The sequence below is a fragment of the Salvelinus fontinalis genome, chromosome 20 (genome assembly GCF_029448725.1).
Source record: "Salvelinus fontinalis isolate EN_2023a chromosome 20, ASM2944872v1, whole genome shotgun sequence".
Lineage (NCBI taxonomy): Eukaryota > Metazoa > Chordata > Actinopteri > Salmoniformes > Salmonidae > Salvelinus > Salvelinus fontinalis.
This window is the reverse complement of record NC_074684.1, coordinates 28,176,200-28,191,164: the sequence shown is the minus strand read 5'-3', so window position 1 is coordinate 28,191,164 and position 14,965 is coordinate 28,176,200. Positions and strand designations below refer to the sequence as shown.

Genomic DNA, 14,965 nt, shown 5'->3' with positions numbered 1-14,965 from the left:
TTACTATGTATTCTTACTATGAGTTCTCATCAAGATGCATTTTTTATTTTGCTGTCAAAATATTGCCATAATGCGTGCTTTTTCTGAATCTGTCAGAATGTCACTTTGTGTCAAATGTCATCATCAGACAGTCGACTCCTGTTTCCCTCCAACAGTGGAGCTGGACAGGTCATGCATCATTCTGGAGTTAAAGGGGACCAGAAATCATGGTAATGTAACACACGCAGTCATAAACTCAGCAAAAAAAGAAACGTCCTCTCACTGTCAACTGTGTTTATTTTCAGCAAACTTAACGTGTAAACATTTGTATGAACATAACAAGATTCAACAACTGAGACATAAACTGAACAAGTTCCACAGCCATATGACTAAAAGAAATTGAATAATGTGTCCCTGAACAAACGGGGGGGTCAAAATCATGGAGCGATTGTGCGTTCCTGGTGTAACGGGCAGTTGTTGCCATCCTGTACCCGTCCCGCAGGTGTGATGTTCGGATGTACCGATCCTGTGCAGGTGTTGTTACACGGGGTCTGCCATTGCGAGGACAATCAGCTGTCCGTCCTGTCTCCCTGTAGCGCTGTCTTAGGTGTCTCACAGTACGGACATTGCAATTCATTGCCCTGGCCACATCTACAGTCCTCATGCATTCTTGCAGCATGCCTAAGGCACGTTCACGCAGATGAGGAGGGACCCTGGGCATCTTTCTTTTTGTGTTTTTCAGAGTCAGTAGAAAGGCCTCTTTAGTGTCCTAAGTTTAACTGTGACCTTAATTGCCTACCATCTGTAAGCTGTTAGTGTCTTATGGCTGAGATCTCGTTAAAGGGATCGACTTGACAACAGCCAGTGAAAGTGCAGGGCGCCAAATTCAAACAGAAATCTCATAATTAAATTCCTCAAACATACAAGTATTATACACCATTTTAAAGATAAACTTGTTGTTAATCCCACCACAGTATCCGATTTCACGAAAGCATACCATGCGATTATGTTAGGTCAGCATCTAGTCACAGAAAAACACAGCCATTTTTCCAGGCATAGAGAGGATTCACAAAAAGCAGAAATAGAGATAAAATGAATCACTAACCTTTGATGAACTTCATCAGATGACACTCATAGGACTTCATGTTACACAATACATGTATGTTTTGTTCGATAAAGTTCATATTTATATCCAAAAATCTCAGTTTACATTGGCGCGTTATGTTCAGTAATGTTTTGCTTCCAAAACATCTGGTGATTTTGCAGAGAGCCACATCAATTTACAGAAATACTCATAATAAACATTGATAAAAGATACAAGTGTTATGCATGGAATTATAGATAAACTTCTCCTTAATGCAACCGCTGTGTCAGATTTCAAAAAAGCTTTACGGAAAAAGCACACCATGCAATAATCTGAGTACAGCGCTCAGAGACCAAAACAAGCCATACAGATATCCGCCATGTTGTGGAGTCAACAGAAGTCAGAAATAGCATTATAAATATTCACTTACCTTTGATGATCTTCATCAGAATGCACTCCCAGGAATCCCAGTTCCACAATAAATGTTTGTTTTGTTCGATAAAGTTCATAATTTATGTCCAAATACCTCCTTTTGTTCGCGCGTTTAGTTCACAAATCCAAATTCACGAGGGCCAGACGAAAAGTCGCGCAGGCCAGACGAAAAGTCAAAAAGTTACATTACAGTTCGTAGAAACATGTCAAACGATGTATAGAATCAATCTTTAGGATGTTTTTATCATAAATCTTCAATAATGTTTCAACCGGAGAATTCCTTTGTCTTTAGAAAGGAAAAGGAACACAGCTAACTCTCATGGGCGCGTGCCTGACTGAGCTCATGGCCTTCTGCCTGACCCTTTCGTCAAACAGCTCTTATTCTCCTAGTGGAAGCCTTAGGAAGTGCAATATGACCCCATAGACACTGTATATTGGATAGGCAAAGACTTGAAAACCTACATACCTCAAATTTCCCACTTCCTGGTTGGATTGTTTCTCAGGTTTTTGCCTGCCATATGAGTTATGTTATACTCACAGACATCATTCAAACAGTTTTAGAAACTTCAGGGTGTTTTCTATCCAAATCTACTAATAATATGCATATTTTAGCTTCTGGGCCTGAGTAACAGGCAGTTTACTCTGGGCACCTTATTCATCCAAGCTACTCATTACTGCCCCCAGCCATAAGAAGTTAACGACCGTTCCACAGGTGCATGTTCATTAATTGTTTATGGTTCATTGAACAAGCATGGGAAACCGTGTTTAAACCCTTTACAATGAATATCTGTGAAGTTATTTGGATTTTTACAAATTATCTTTGAAAGACAGGGTTCTGAAAAAGGGACGTTTCTTTTTTTGCTGAGTTTATTTGTCACACATTAAAATGTGTGAGTCAAACTTAAATAGAAGTAACCTGATAAGCACAATCGTTTGCAGCTGGACTGTGGAATTCACCAAGGACTGGATGGAACGCATGCCCTCTCCCTGTATCGATTTGATCGACCCGGCTGAGATAGACCTGCTTCTCATCAGCGAGTCTTCCTTCCCTCTCATCTGTTCTGTAGAAAACACAATACACAATAGAAAACAAATGAAAACAAGTGTTTTTTAACAAGTGTTTTTTATTGGACAAATCCAGGTAGTCCCTCCGTTTCAGTATGGGGGATACCTAGTCAGTTGCACAACTGAATGCATTCAACTGAAATGTGTCTTCCCCATTTAACCCAACCCCTCTGAATCAGAGATTAAGGCTGCCTTAATCGACATCCACGTCATCGGCGCCCGGGGAACAGTTGTTGTTGGGGGTTAACTGCCTTGGAGGGCAGAACGGCAGATTTTTATCTTGTTGATTTGGGAATTTGATCTACACAGCCATGTCTTCAGGGCAAAAACTACAGGATGCTGCTGTGGGTTCACATGGTTCACATGGTGTCGCTGACTGTCTCCGTTTTTCCTCCACATAACATCTCTGCAGACGACATGATGCACAAAGAGACCAACTTGGATGAGAGCATGGAGAAGATCGAGGCCATCAAATTCTACGAGGTGTAAGAGGTGGCCTGCATTATGTTATGCTGTTACCGCGCGGGTCACGTCCTGGGCACAGCCATGTTTATGATGGAGATAGCAGGGGTAAAAGTGAGTACTGAGTTTAGAAAATAAGAGTTTTTTCAACTTCCTCTTGAAAAGTTCCATGATTTCCCCTGATTTTGTCCAGTTTTATTATTCTTGAATATCTCCTCATCTCCACCTTGTTTTTGTAGATGTGCCTTTATAAAGTGTAATAATCATCTCCCCAATGCATCACATAGATACAGAATGTGTTGTTTATTCTGGCCAGTAGATGGCACCCATATGCTGGACAAATGTTCCTGTTCAAGGCCATTCATGTGATGTTGTTTTCCATGTCTCATCCTCGTGTTTGCCTTGGGAAAAGGCCAGGAATATCTGCTCATCCTGGGTGAGATTCTCCAACCAGTCCCCACTTCAGCCTGCTTATAGAGCAGGGATCTTCCTCTGTTCTATAGCTCCAGTCACTCTCAATCATGAAAGAGTTCATTGGGAACCAAACGACACCTGGCCTCCAATCAGAAACGCACTTTAAAAAAGTTTTCCGTTGCGTGCTCTAATGAGCACAATCCTTCTCTAGTGTGTGTTTTTTTCTAGAGGTGTACTAGCAGAACCACCCGGAGCGTCACGACATTCCCGTCTAGTACGCATAGTCTCTGGCTGAAAGAAGTGCTGCTTACCAGACCTATATCAACGCTGTGAACGACAAGATCCGCAAGGCCATCAATGTCAACAACCCCTTTGTCTTCAAGCACATCAGCAACCTCATGGTGGGTAACATTAATCAGATGAATGTTCAGCCTCCGACCGCACTACAGAGGGTAGTGCGTACGGCCCAGTACATCACCGGGGCCAAGATTCCTGCCATCCAGGACCTCTATACCAGGCGGTGTCAGAGGAAGGCTCCAGCCACCCTAGTCATAGACTGTTCTCTGCTACCGCACGGCAAGCGGTACCGGAGCGCCAAGTCTAGGTCCAAGAGGCTTCTAAACAGCTTCTACCCCCAAGCCATAAGACAGTTGAACAGCTAATCAAATGGCTACCCAGACTATTTGCATCCCCCCCACACACACACACTGCTGCTACTCTGTCATTGTCTATGCATAGTCACTTTAATAACTCTACCTACATGTACCTATTATCTTGACACCGGTATCCCCGCGCATTGACTCTGTACCGGTACCCCCAGTATATAGCCCCGCTACTATCTCTTACTTTTATTTTTTTTCTTAACTGCATTGTTGGTTAAGGGCTTGTAAGTAAGCATTTCACTGTAAGGTCTACACCTGTTGTATTCGGCATGTGACAAATCAAATTTGATTTGAGTGGCATTTTATTACTTTTTTATATATTAGTGTAACGCTCCTCCTCTTCGTCTGATGAAGAGTAGTCAAGATCGGACCAACACGCAGCGTGGTAAGTGTCCATGTTAATATTTTAATATAACAGAACACGAAACAAAAACAACAACGAGAATGTAAGAAACTAAACAGTCCTGTCAGGTGAAACAACACAAAACAACTACCCACAAACACCAGGTGGGAAAGGCTACCTAAGTATGGTTCTCAATCAGAGACAACGATAGACAGCTGCCTCTGATTGGGAACCACACCAGGCCAAACACATAGAAATACAAAACATAGAACAAAAACATAGAATGCCCACCCCAACTCACGCCCTGACCAAACCAAAATAGAGACATAAAAAAGGAACTAAGGTCAGGGCGTGACAATTAGGTACCAAATAGTAGATAGACTGAAACGGGGAGGGACTACCTGTACTTATTCAATAAGAAACTATTTTAATTTCCTTTGCAAAAAGGTTTGCTATGGTGTGCGCTAATAATTCTGACTGTTGTCCCCCTCACTCCATGCTAACTCTGCTGTACCCCTCAGTCCATGCTAACTCTGCTGTACCCCTCAGTCCATGCTAACTCTGCTGTACCCCTCAGTCCATGCTAACTCTGCTGTACCCCTCAGTCCATGCTAACTCTGCTGTACCCCTCAGTCCATGCTAACTCTGCTGTACCCCTCAGTCCATGCTAACTCTGCTGTACCCCTCAGTCCATGCTAACTCTGCTGTACCCCTCAGTCCATGCTAACTCTGCTGTACCCCTCAGTCCATGCTAACTCTGCTGTACCCCTCAGTCCATGCTAACTCTGCTGTACCCCTCAGTCCATGCTAACTCTGTTGTCCCCCTCGCTCCATGCTAACTCTGCTGTACCCCTCTCCCCAGAGTATGGACCACTGATGACGGCGGCCCAGTGTGGTGATGGCGTCTGCAGGTATGATGCAGCGCAGTCTGTCCTGAGAGTTGATCGAGAGCTGCTGCACCGACAAAAGGAACTATCATCATCGCCGTATACTGCGTGGAGGATACCCTCACCAAGTTGGGGCTCAGTCTTCAACACGTCTTAAGTTGCCCTTTTAAAGCAGACATTGCTCAGTCACGGTGGCACGTTACACCAACGATAACCCTACAGTGTGGATTCATTTCAAGCCAAACTTTGTGATGAAATATTTATTATAATCAAATGACAGATAAAGAACACAATTTAACAGAATTAAATAAATTAAAGACCAAGCTATGAGTGTGTATGATCTGTTCATGAGTTGACTGTTTCTCTGTGACTATCCTCAGAACATCATGTCAGAGCCAGAGGAGATCACCACCACATCAGGACAGGAGCTGCAGATGTCAGTGGACTAGAGAGGAGAGGGCTGTATTGGTTAGAACATTTCTCCTCTCCCAAAATCAGGGAAAGAAATGTTTTTTTCTAGAACTCAAATAGGGCAAGCCAACTAAAGGTGTTGACCCTCCACATCTCTCAAGACATCTCCACTTTTAAATAGCACCTGGGCCAGCACAGGTGAAACACCTTCCCACTAACGAGATGGCAACCAGGGCAGGTGTAACACATACTGACTAACAAGGTGACACCAGTTGGTGTTCATAACGTGGTGACGAGCTATACGTGTTAAAATCCAACCTCAAAACATAAATGGGAAAACCAAAGCCTGTAACACCTTCCCCCTTAAGACAAATATCCTACACTCAAAAATATTATTGCAACAATTTCAAAGATTTTACTGTCACAGTTCATGAGGAAATCTGTCAATTGAAATATACAGTATATCACAAAAGTGAGTACACTCCTCACATTTTTGTAAATATTTGAGTATATCTTTTCATGTGACAACACTGAAGAAATGACACTTTGCTACAATGTAAAGTAGTGAGTGTACAGCTTGTATAACAGTGTACATTTGCTGTCCCCTCAAAATAACTCACAGCCATTAATGTCTAAACCGCTGGCAACAAAAGTGAGTACACCCCTAAGTGAAAATGTCCAAATTGGGCCCAATTAGACATTTTCCCTCCCCGGTGTCATGTGACTCGTTAGTGTTACAAGGTCTCAGGTGTGAATGGGGAGCAGGTGTGTTAAATTTGGTGTCATCGCTGGTACTGTATATTCACTATAACCCCTGAGGACTACCTGCCTGTGGCATGATACAAGTGAATCACATATCCATTATGGAGTCTTATGGGCCATTCTTTCATCCAGATCAAAGATGTGTGAGACCATAAAATAATCACAAAGAAATTCAGAAATATCAGAGGGACTTTGGGAGAAGTCCAATGTAAACACGATAAAAGCATAACACGTCAGTGAGATAACGTCGCTAGCAGATCACAATGAAACAACAAAGAAAATACCACAGACAATGTTCATTAGCTTATGCACTGTGTGGGGAAAGACAGAATAGGGTTGTGAATAAAAGACACGAAACAAGAACATAACAAAAACAATGGAGGTTCTTGTCCAATAAGGAATGTTCAGGAGGGGGGTTCCGTAGCAAAAAAAAATGCCACTGTGTGCCCTAATATAGGTTTTCCCAAACTCGGTCCTGGGGCACCTGCTGACTGCACGTTTTGGTTTTTGCCCTAGCACTACACAGCTGATTCAAGCTGTGATTATTTGAATCAGCTGTGTAGTGCTAGGACAAATAACAAAACGTGCACCCAGGGGGGCCCCAGGCCCGAGTTTGTGAAACCCTGCCCTAATGAACACGACCCAGGTCAGGTCAACTCTGGTTCTCATTAGATCCTATTGTCGTCTTCAATATACCGGACGGGTCGAAGCCAATGAGGGTATGGAACCAGAGCAGTGAACAGTGTTACCACTGCTATAGTAGTTGAAGTATAGGGAGTGCTCTGTAGCAAATATTCTTCTAAGCAAATATTCACATCACAACATAATATGGTACAATTTATACAGAACATTCTAGAACTGATTGTCAATCTTTCATAGATTAAACCATGTTGATTTATAATTTCTGTTCAAAAGAAAATGGCTTTTCAATGCTCAATAGGTTTAATTTTAGCCCTGTGGGTACTTTCAACAGAATTCCCATTTTCAACTGAAGCTGCTCTCCAACTCCATATAATACATTATATAACTGTCAGCCCACATATTCTGTCCTACACAAGTCCTGCTTGTTCTACTTTGCGGTCTGCCCTTCAGTGCTGACTGAGTGAGCATCCTCTCCCACTCTATGTCCTCTCCTCCTCCTCCAGTCTCTCTCACTCCCCTTTTCTCCTTTGTGTTAGGAGCCCTCTATCTATCTATCTCCCTCCCTCCTCTCATCTCCCCTTCCCCTTCCCCTTCCCCTTTCCCCTCCCTCCCTCCCTCCCTCCCTCCCTCCCTCCCTCCCTCCCTCCCTCCCCTTTCCTCTAACCCTCTCTCCCTTCCTCTCCCCTTTCCTCTCTCCCTTCCTTTCCCCTTTCCTCTCCTCTGCCCTCTCTCCCTTCCTCTCCCTCCTCTCACTCTCTCCCTCCTCTCACTCTCTCCCGTCCCTTCTTCCCCCTCTCTGTCTCCATCTCTCTCAGCACTCTGTCTCCTTGCTGTTGATGCAGGCCTGTCTCTGTAGTCTGAAGGGTAGGGCCTTGTCGCTGTGTTGGACCAAGGGCCCGTGCTCCGTCAGGTCCTCAAAGGATTGTGGAGCTGAACTCCCCATGGGAAAGTCCCCCTCCAGGGCCTCCTCATCAAAGCTGGGGTCCTTCCGGATAGTAGCCATGCGTGGGCTCTCCAGGGGGGGCAGGGGGCTCTGGCTGGGGATGGGGGTGGAGGTTGGGACTGAGGCCTCAGGGGTTGGGGCTGGAGCTGCGGCTTGGATCCGGGGAGTACCGGTCTGCTGGGGATCAGAGGCCTGGAAGCGCAAGACTGAGACTGCTCATAAACTCTGCAATCTGGATAAACACAAAGGGTCAAAGCCAAGGGTGAGATAACTAAGATGACTACAGTGAAGAAAATATATTTATACAGTGCCTTCGGAAAGTATTCAGACCCATTGACTTTTACCACATTTTGTTAAGTTACAGCCTTACTCTAAAATGTATTCAATAAATAAAAATCCTCAGCAATCTCCACACAATACCCCATAATGACAAAGCGACAACAGGTTTAAGAATTGTTTGCAAAAGTATTCAAAATAAAAAACTGAAATACCTTATTTACATAAGTATTCAGACCTTTTGCTATGAGACTAGAAATTGAGCTCAGGTGCATCCTGTTTCCATTGATCATCCTTGAGATGTTGCTACAACTTGATTGGAGTCCACTTGTGGCAAATAAAATTGATTGGACATTATTTGAAAAGGCACACACCTGTCTATATAAGGTCCCACAGTTGGCAGTGCATGTCAGAGCAAAAACCAAGCCATGAGGTCGAAGGAATTGTCCATAGAGCTCCGAGACAGGATTGTGTCAAGGCACAGATCTGGGGAAGGGTACCAAAAAATGTCTGCAGCATTGAAGGTCCCCAAGAACTCAGAGGCCTCCATCATTCTTAAATGGAAGAAGTTGGAACCACCAAGACTCTTCCTATAGCTGGCCGCCCGGCCAAACTGAGCAATTGGGGGAGAAGGGCCTTGGTCAGGGAGGTGACCAAGAACCCGATGATCACTCTGACAGAGCTCCAGAGTACCTCAGTGGAGATGGGAGAACCTTCCAGAAGGACAACCATCTCTGCAGCACTCCACCAATCAGGCCTTTATGGTAGAGTGGCCAGACAGAAGACAGTCCTCAGTAAAAGGCAAATGACAGCCCGCTTGGAGTTTGCCAGAAAGCACCTAAAGACTCTCAGACCATGAGAAACAAGATTCTCTGGTCTGATGAAACCAAAATTAAACTCTTTGGCCTGAATGCCAAGTCTGGAGGAAACCTGGCACCATCCCTACGGTGAAGCATTGTGGTGGCAGCATCATGCTGTCAGGATGTTTTTCAGCAGCAGGGACTGGGAGACTAGTCAAGATCGAGGCAAAGATGAATGGAGCAAAGTACAGAGAGATCCTTGATGAAGCCCTGCGCGCTCTGGAGCAGGTTCTCTGACTGGGGTGAAGGTTCACCTTCCAACTGGACAACGACCCTAAGCACACAACCAAGACAACGCAGGAGTGGCTTCGGGACAAGTCTCTGAATGTCCATGAGTGGCCATACCAGAGCCTGGACTTGAACCCAATCGAACATCTCTGGAGAGACCTGAAAATAACTGTGCAGCGACACTCCCCATCCAGCCTGACAGAGCTTGAGAGGATCTGCAGAGAAGAATGGGAGAAATTCCTCAAATACAGGTTGTAAGCTTGTAGCGTCAAACCCGAGAAGACTCGAGGCTGTAATCACTGCCAAAGGTGCTTTAACAAAGTACTGAGTAAAGGGTCTGAATACTTACGTAAATGTGATATTTAAGCATTTCACTGTAAGGTCTACACCTGTTGTATTCAGTGACAAATACAATTTGATTTGATTATTTACGTTTACATTTTTTATAAATTAGCAAAAATAAATTAAACAACTGTTTTTGCTTTGTCATTATGGGGTATTGTGTGTATTTATTTCTTTTTATTTCACCTTTATTTAACCAGGTAGGCCAGTTGAGAACAACTGCGACCTGGCCAGGATAAAGCAAAGCAGTGCGGCAAAAACAGCAGATTGATGCGGGGGAAAGATTGATGCAGGGGAAAAAAACAGAATAAGGCTGTAAGATAACAAAATGTGGAAAAAGTCAAGGGGTCTGAATAGTTTCAGAATATTTTTATTTATTTAATCTTTATTTAGCTAGGTAAGTCAGTTAAGAACAAATTCTTATTTACAATGACGGCCTACACCGGCCAAACCCGGATGACGCTGGGCCAATTGCGCGCCGCCCTATGGGACTCCCAATCACGGCCGGTTGTGATACAGCCTGGATTCAAACCAGGGTGTCTTTAGTGAAGCCTCTAACACTGAGATGCAGTGCCTTAGACCGCTGCGCCACTCAGGAGCCCGAATGCACTGTATATACAAAAATATATGGGACTCCCCTTCAAATGAGTGGATTTGGCTATTTCAGCCAAACCCGTTGCTGACAGGTATATAAAATCGATCACACAGCAATGCAATCTCCATAGACAAACATTGGCAGTAGAATGTGCTTACTGAAGAGCTCAGTGACTTTCAACGTGGCACCGCCTTAGGATGCCACCTTTACAAAAAGTCAGTTAGTCAAATTTGCTGCTGTAACCGAAAAGTTGCTAGATCCAATCCCTGAGTTGACAAAGTAAAAATCTGTCGTTCTGCCCCTGAACAAGGCAGTTAACCCACTGTTCCTAGGGCGTCATTGTAAATAACTTGCCTAGTTAAATAAAAATAAAATGATACAGTCTGGAATCAAACCAGGGTCTGTACCTCTTCCCCTACTGTATTTATTTTGCTCCTTTGCACCCCATTATTTCTGTTTCTACTTTGCACATTCCTCCACTGCAAATCTACCATTCCAGTGTTTTAATTGCTTTATTTTATTTACTTCGCCACCATGGCCTTTTTTTGCCTTTTCCTTCCTTATCTCACCTCATTTGCTCACATTGTATATAGACTTATTTTTCTACTGTATTATTAACTGTATGTTTGTTTTATTCCATGTGTAACTCTGTGTTGTTGTATGTGTCGAACTACTTTGCTTTATCTTGGCGAGGTCGCAATTGTAAATGAGAACTTGTTCTCAACTTGCCTACCTGGTTAAATAAAGGTGAAAAAAAATCATTTAAATGATGCCTCTAGCACTGAGATGCAGTGCCTTAGACTGCTGCACCACTCGGGAGTCCAATGTAGTCTACATGTGGTTTGGATTTAAGAGTTATGAGGGACATGATTCATTTGGAAAAGCACAGCGGATTCAGTTTGAGGTCAGTGTTTCCTCCTCCTTTACTCAACCTCTTCCTGCAGTCTAGCTTACCTCACGCTCTCAGGCAGTAGGTCATTATAGTCAGTCTTCACGTAGCCACAGACTGCAGGAAGAGGCCAGTCGGCTGATGTCCTCAGAGCGGTATACCAGCAGACGGCCATCGGGGGGCGCCGCCGTGAACCTCCATAGGGGCTGAGGAGGGAAAGAGATTTGATTTAATTTGATTTGTTAGGAGGTTTGATAAGGATAACGAGTGTGTGTGTGTGTCTCAAATGGTACACTATTCACTATGCACTACTTTTGATCAGGGCCCATAGGGACAAAAGTAGTGCATTATATAGGGGAAAGTGTACTACTTTTGACCAGAGCCTCGTGGGTCCTGGTCAAATGTAGTGCAGTGTGGAATAGGGTGCAATTTGGAAGGTAACCTAAAAACTCCAGTTGTTTATATGCAGTATGTCCACAACACTGAGGCATTTCAGATGATTGTCATATTGGTTTCGTATCATAATCTGTCGTTGAAATAGTACAAAATGATACCTCTATGTTGTACTCTGCTTTGAGTAAGGATGTGTGCCGAGAAGTTGTTGTCATCGATGTGCGCCTGTACTCTGGAGTTCTCCTCTCCTTCAAATGGACAACACTGAGTAAACAACGTTGCTGAGAAAGAGCACAACATATAAACATGGGACAAAGCCAAAGGCAAATTCTTGAGGCTCTAAGAGACATTAAAGTGATAGTTCATTCCAAAATTAGATGTTCGCCAGATGTTTTCAGACCTCAAAAGTGGTGTAAAGTTGATGAGTCCATTTCTCAGGCTACCTCTAGATTCAGCTATATGCCGCAATCTCAAATGAATGCACTTAAAGGCCCCTTGACAATGTATGTGACCTAAGTCTGATGGTTTCCGTGTCCAACCAGTGGTGTCTGTCTTACCAATGACATGGCCGTTGAAAAGGTTCTGTCTGTTGACCTCGTAGCTGTCCTCCTGTCCATCCTCATCCATGAACACGGCCCTGAAGTCTTCTGTGAACAGCTCTGTGTTGGTCCTCAGGTACAGCCTAAAATGCCTAGCACAAGTGAGAAACGGGGAATCACAATGCTCATGATGATTAAGACAAGCGACAAGTGCAACTGAGGTATTGACATTTGATGTACATCCCAAATGGCACCCTATTCCCTATATATTGCACTACTTTAGACCACGCCCATAGGCCAGGCACAGCCTTGGAGTTCCTACCTCTATAAGTCAGTGAAGCTGAGATGTCGTTCAACATGGGTCTGTGTCTGGACATCCCGCCGCCGAACTGAGTGAGTCTGGAGACTGGCAAGGGGCAGCACCTCGAAGTCTGAGAGCATGGAACTGAGGTAGTCTGGGAGAAAGGCAAAGGAATAACAGAACAGAAAAGTACAGAACACATTTTTCCTCACTAAATTGCACCGACACAAGAATGTTCATATACCAACCTATTCTATCATATTCAACCTCAAACTATTCAGTTTTATTTTATTCTATGTCAGAACAGTTTTCTCATAACTCTCAGTGCCAGCCAACCCAGTGTTTAGAGAAACAGCTCTCTGCCAAATAATAAGGATGGTTAACCCACTGTTATTGGTTCTACTATCATCATTATGCTCCCATGCCATGCTGCCATGCCCATGATTGCTACATTGGCCCATACTGTGCCAGTGTGTGGGATGTTTGTTACCATTCCCATCTCAGGAATCATCATAAATAACTCATGAAATTCGTTTAACGGAAAATCAAGTTAGGCTACTCTCCACTCACCATATTACGGATCTACGACCTCCGCCGCCGGTTTTGTTGCACCATCCTTTAAAAATAGGGACATTTTAAATAAATAGAATATTTGCATATCAGCATGTATCGGTTAAACAATATGTAAAAAAAAAAAAAAAAATAATAATAATAATCCATACGCTGGTTAAAAAACAGCTTCGACAGAATTTGTCCTATCGGGATATGATCTTCCCAAAAGCGCACTTTTTTCCGCATACTCAAGGAAGGTAACGATGTAACGGAATGAGTACAGTGACAATATAACCAAACGTTCTGTCGTTCGGCAATTGTAACAGAGTGGAGTTCAGATTGTAAAATCTGACTTCTAGTTTAGGCCAAAAAATCATATTTTTTAAACCAGGGCCGCATACTCGGAAGTGTTGTGAGAGACAATAATTCACATTAATGATGCGGGGGATATACAGTCGCCTATAGTTCACTCAAGTTAATATTATAGCTCAATGACAGTAACAGGACGCGGTACTCAAATATTTATTTCGCAGTGAATCTACCTTCTACCATAGACTGATTTTACTTATGAAAATAAGAAATTGTTCTGTTCATCTGTCGATCTGAGTTCGGAAGATATTGCAGAAAATTGTAGTTTCGGTTACTGCAGCACTCTTACATAAGGATAATAAAGGTTTAGCAGCAGGAGAGTGATTTCAAACCCGAGCAACATCTGGGTTGATCAATTCTTTTATGCTTGGTCATCCCATTTTAACTTCTAACATTTGCATTTAAAATCTGAACCAATATTTGACTGGGTTGTAGTGTTTGTAGACCCGTAATGTGAAATTACTGTCCATTTTACAATCAAATATAACGTTTTCTTTTTGCCATTTACTGACAAGACAATGAAATAACCCAAATGATTATACAGTTCCATTTGCTTGACATCTATTCCTGCACAAACGGACATTACATAATAATCAGTGTCAAATTAAGTACAGTATGACATACATTAAATTGGCAAACACTATTCGTGAAGTGATGTGAGATGGGCTCAAAAGCCAGCTATTTTCATTCTGAAGTCCCTAGTCTATTAATATGTCTGGGATTTAATGAGGCTACTGGGACATAGTATTCCCACTCTGTATGAGGATACTGTATGAACCCCATGCAGTCACAGATTTACCAGACACATACTGTATTATCTTTGTCCCAAATGGCACCATATTCCCTATTTAGCGCAGTACTATTGACTAGGGCCCTGGTCAAAAGTAGTGCAGTATAGGGGAGGGTTTCCCAAACTTGGTTCTGGGGCCCACCATGGGAGAGTCTTGGTTTTTGACCTAGCACTACACAGCTGATTCAAATAAATCAAAGCTTGATGAGTTGGTTATTTGAATCAGTTGTGTAGTGCCAGGTCAAAAACCAAAACATGCACTCAGGGGCCCCAAAACCCTGCTATAGGGAAGTGCTCCATTTGGGATAGAACAGCTTGTTGTCCATGTACAACTCCAAGACAAAATGAAAGTGAATATGTTTAGTCCAGCGTAACCAATGTGAAATGGCTAGCTAATTAGCGGGGTGCGCGCTAATAGCGTTTCAGTCAGTGACACTCGCTCTGAGACCTTGAAGTAGTTTTTCCCCTTGCTCTGTAAGAGCTGCGGATTTTGTGGAGCGATGGGTAATGATGCTTCGAGGGTGGCTGTTGATGTGTGCAGAGGGTCCTTGGTTCGAGGCGAGGGATGGAAGCGATACTGTTACACACACAGCCAAGTAAAACATGCTGTATAGCAGGGATCAACTAGATTCAACCGCGAGCTGATTTCTTTGAGCGTATGGTAGTGGTGCCAGAGCATAATTAGAAATTGGCCGCAAGAAACCAACAGATTTGACAAAAACTATCATTTCGAACCTTGCTTATA

General features: G+C 43.3%; 1 pseudogene; it reads right to left on the bottom strand.

The window, feature by feature from the left end:
* Positions 1-7,831: 7,831 nt before the first annotated feature.
* Positions 7,832-13,613, bottom strand: LOC129817878 (disintegrin and metalloproteinase domain-containing protein 17-like; annotated as a pseudogene).
* Positions 13,614-14,965: the final 1,352 nt, after the last annotated feature.